At 43.2% G+C, this 4,885-nt stretch overlaps 1 pseudogene; it reads left to right on the top strand.

The window, feature by feature from the left end:
* Nucleotides 1-240: 240 nt before the first annotated feature.
* LOC111240808 overlaps nt 241-4,885 on the top strand; it is a 12,116-nt pseudogene continuing 7,471 nt past the window's right edge.

Here is a 4,885-nt window from a genome sequence, read left to right as displayed (position 1 = left end):
TTCCAAAATGTTGCAGGTCCTAACAAACCATATGTGCCTCCACATGTTCAGAGATATCAGAGGCAACAGTAGCAAGAGATTCCTGCCCAGTCAGCTATTCAACCTCCCATTTCTTCTTCTGAGCTTACCTTGGAGGAGTTGGTGAAGCAGATGACTATTCAAAACATGCAATTTCAGCAGGAATCCAGAGCTCAGTTTCAGTAGGAAACCAGAGCTTCTATTCAGAATCTTACTACTCAGATGGGTCAGATGGCAACACAATTCAACCAGACACAGTCACAAAATTCTGACAAGTTACCATCCCAGACTGTGCAAAATCCAAGGAATGTGTGTGCCATCACCCTCAGATCTGGGAAGCAGATTGTTGTGCCCACTGAGCCAACTCCTACACCTACACCCACACCTGCTACTTGTCAAAGAAAAGAGGACCAGACTGGTTCAAGCAGGAGATTTGAGGTGGGTGGACCTTCTTCCTCTCCCGATGGTTCTTCTCCTCTAGGTGGACCTTCTTCTTCCACCACCACCACCAGTGTGCCTCCTCCGTTGCCTGAGCGACCTATACCTCTTCCTTTCCCTCCAAGGGCAATTCCTAGCAAAAAGATGGAAAAGGTGGACAAGGAGATATTGGAGACCTTCAGGAAGGTAGAAGTGAACATACCTCTACTTGATGCAATCAAACAGATTCCAAGGTATGCAAAATTCTTGAAGGACTTGTGCACACACAAGAGGAAGATGAAAGGTAATGAAAGGATCAGCATGGGTAGGAATGTTTCCGCACTCATTGGTAAGTCGGTCCCGCACATCCCTGAAAAGTGCAAGGACCCAGATATATTTTGCATTCCTTGTGTGATTGGAAATAGTAAATTTGAAAATGCCATGCTTGATTTAGGTGCTTCTATTAATGTGATGCCTTTTTCTATCTATAAATCTTTGTCTCTTGGTCCTATGCAACTTACGGGTGTAGTTATTCAGTTGGCTAACATAAGTGTTACACACCCCACAGGTTGCATAGAGGATGTCTTGGTTAGGGTTGGTGAATTGATTTTTCCTGCTGACTTCTATGTTTTGGAGATGGAGGAGGGATTCTCTCATGGATCCGCTCCCATTATCTTAGGCAAGCCATTCTTAAAAACAGCCCGAACCAAGATTGATGTGTATGCAGGAACTTTATCCATGGAAATTGCTGATATTGTTGTTCATTTTAATATTCTTGATGCAATGAAGTTTCCAGTCAAGGACCACTCTGTTTTTAAGATAGACATGTTGGATGACATTATTGATAAATATGTTGTTGATGAGTTTGATTCCTTGCATGAGAAAGAGCACTATTTTCTATCTTCTCTACATTCATGCATTGAATCTGAATTTGAATTAGGTTTTGAAAATGATATTGATATTGTTGTGGATGTTGATGATGATTGTGATATTCATGATGTTGATGATATATTTGTCATGGATATTGATTTGGATTCTAATGAGATAGGTGTTTTGCCTTTACCTGTGAATTCTTTAGAGTCAGAATGCACTAACCACGTTGTAGGAAGTACAAATGAATCTGACTTGCAGGCACCCACTCTTGAGTTGAAACAATTGCCAGATCACCTAAGTATGTGTACTTAGAGGATGATGAGAAGAAGCCGGTGATAATTTCCACCTCCCTTGATACTGTGCAAGAGGAGAAGTTGCTTGGTGTGCTGAGAAAGCACAAGAAGGCCATTGGTTGGAGTTTGGCTGACATACCTGGTATTAGCCCATCCACATGCATGCATAGAATTCTTTTGGAGGATGGGGCAAAGCCAGTTAGGCAGCCACAAAGACAGCAAAACCCTGTGATTATGGATGTCATCAAGAAGGAGGTGACCAAGCTTTTACAAGTTGGGATCATCTACCCTATTTCAGACAGTCAGTGGGTGAGCCCCATCCATGTTGTGCCCAAAAAACCTGGCCTCACTGTGGTGAAGAATGAGAGGGATAAGCTTATCCCCACAAGAGTGCAGAATAGTTGGAGAGTTTGCATTGACTATAGGAGGCTTAACCAAGCAACCAGGAAAGATCATTTCCCCCTGCCATTCATTGATTAGATGCTAGAGCGCCTGGCAGGTAAATCTCATTATTGCTTCCTTGATGGTTTTTCTGGTTACTTCTAAATCAATATTACTCCTGCGGATCAAGAGAAAACCACATTCACCTGCCCCTTTGGTACTTTTGCCTATAGGAGGATGCCCTTTGGCCTGTGCAACGCCCCTGGTACCTTCCAGCGATGCATGCTTAGCATTTTTAGCAACTTTCTTGAGAGTTTCATAGAGGTGTTTATGAATGACTTTACTGTGTATGGATCCTCTTTTGATGCATGTTTAGATAGTCTGGATAAAGTGTTGAATAGATGTATAGAAACAAACCTTGTTCTCAATTTTGAGAAATGTCATTTTATGGTTGAACAAGGTTTGGTTCTACAGCACATCATTTCTAGAAAGGGAATAGAGGTAGACCCTGCTAAGATATTTGTGATTTCGCAGTTGCCTTACCCCTCTTGCGTGCGAGAGGTTCGATCTTTTCTTGGTCATGTAGGCTTCTACAGGCGCTTCATCAAGGATTTCTGCAAGAAGGCGCTTCCCTTATCCAGACTGTTACAAAAGGATATTGACTTCGCTTTTGATGACAGATGCAAGCAGGCGTTTGATTGCCTGAAGGAAGCTTTGACCACAACCCCGATCATTCAGGCACCGGATTGGACAGCCCCATTTGATCTTATGTGTGATGCATCTAACTATGCATTGGGGGTTGTCTTGACACAAAAAATTGACAAGTTGCCGAGAGTGGTCTATTATGCTTCTAGGACGTTAGATGCTGCCCAAGCAAACTATACCACCACAGAAAAAGAGCTGTTGGCCATTGTTTTTGCTCTTGATAAGTTTAGATCATATTTGCTTGGATCACCTGTTATTGTATACACTGACCACGCAGCTCTGAAGTTTCTGTTGAAAAAGGCTGAGTCAAAGCCTAGATTGATCAGGTGGATGCTACTACTCCAGGAGTTTGACTTGTAAATCAAAGACCATAGTGGAGCACAAAATTTGGTTGCAGACCACCTCAACAGGATTGAGAGAGCTGAGGATGAAGCTGATGTGTTGCCCATCCAGGATAACTTTCCTGACGAGAGTTTGTTGACGGTTTCACTTTCTCACCCTACTCCTTGGTTTGCAAATATTGTGAATTATTTGGTTGCGTCTGTTTTTCCTCCCTCAGCATCCCGTGCTCAAATTGCTAAAATTAAAAGTGATGCTAAGTATTATATTTGGAATGACCCATATCTGTGGAAGCTGTGCAGTGACCAGGTTACTAGGAGATGCATTCCAGACCATGAGATTGAATCGGTCCTACAGTTTTGTCATGCCTCCTCACCTGGCAGTCATCTTGGGATTCAGAGAACAGCACGCAGAGTGCTAGACTGCGGTCTCTATTGGCCTTCCATCTTCAAAGATGCGGGAAGGATTTGCAGCACTTGTGAGCCGTGTCAAAGAGCAGGAGGATCAATTTCACAGAGACAATAGATGTCTCAACAGCCTATGCTGTTCTGTGAGGTATTTGACGTCTGAGGTATCGACTTTATGGGTCCTTTTCCTGTTTCTTTTGGTTTCTCTTATATTCTCCTTATTGTGGGTTATGTTTCAAAGTGGGTGGAAGCTAGAGCCACCAAGACTAATGATGTTCGGGTTGTTGTGGATTTTGTTAGATCTCACCTCTTTTGCAGGTTTGGAGTGCCCAGAGCAATTGTTAGTGATCAAGGAACCCATTTCTGCAACAGATCCATGCAAGCTTTGGTCAAGAAATATGGGGTGGTGCACAAAGTCTCTACACCATACCACCCCCAAACAAATGGGCAGGCTGAGATCTCTAACAGAGAGATTAAGAGGATTTTGGAGAAGATTGTCCAGCCCAACAGGAAGGATTGGAGCAATAGGTTGGACGATGCTCTTTAGGCCCACAGGACTGCCTACAAAGCACCCATAGGGATGTCTCCCTATCGGGTTGTCTTTGGAAAGGCATCTCATTTACCAGTTGAGATTGAGCATCGGGCATACTGGGCTGTGAAGACTTGCAACTTCTCCATTGACCAAGCTGGAGAGGAAAGGAAGTTGCAACTGAATGAATTGGATGAGATCCGATTAGAGCCCTATGAGAACTTGAAATTCTACAAAGAAAAGACCAAGAGGTTCCATGATAGTTCCATTGTTAGAAAGGACGTCGAGGTTGGCCAGCAGGTTTTGTTGTATAACTCTAGGCTTGGCCTCATGGGTGGTAAGTTGAGATCAAAGTGGACCGAACCTTTTGTTGTGACTAATGTTTATCCTTATGGTGCAGTAGAGATCCAAGGTCCATCTGTAGCTAAAAGCTTCAAGGTGAACGGGCATAGACTGAAGCCTTTCCTCAGCAATCCTTCTTTGTTGGATGTAGTGGTGGAGGAGACGTCTTTGGTCCACCCCACCTACCCTCCCATCTGACTCAGGGAGTTTCTTTTCTCCTTCCCTCCTCACTTTTATTGCACTTTGTCTATATCTGTTGATTGTGCTGATTGTTGATCTGCTGATTGTGACACACTGAGGACATTGTGTCGTTTAAGTGTGATCTATTAGGGGAGGTTGTTCTTTGTTTAGATTTCGTTTTCTAGTGAATTTTGTTGAGTCTTGTGTACAGTTTTGCATGCTTTTTGTGAATTCTGGACTGTGATTAGGTTGCTAGTTCCCTTCACTGCATTGATACTCTGTTTTGTTGGACTCCACGCTCTTCTTTGCTTGGAAGATAATCATGATGTTTGAGAGTTGGATTGATTGTGACCGATTACCTGTGTGAGATTTGAGCCATTTGATGATCTTTCTTGTGTGTG

Source organism: Vigna radiata, unplaced genomic scaffold (genome assembly GCF_000741045.1).
Source record: "Vigna radiata var. radiata cultivar VC1973A unplaced genomic scaffold, Vradiata_ver6 scaffold_284, whole genome shotgun sequence".
Taxonomy (NCBI): Eukaryota; Viridiplantae; Streptophyta; class Magnoliopsida; order Fabales; family Fabaceae; genus Vigna; species Vigna radiata.
This window is presented reverse-complemented; position numbering and strand designations above follow the sequence as displayed.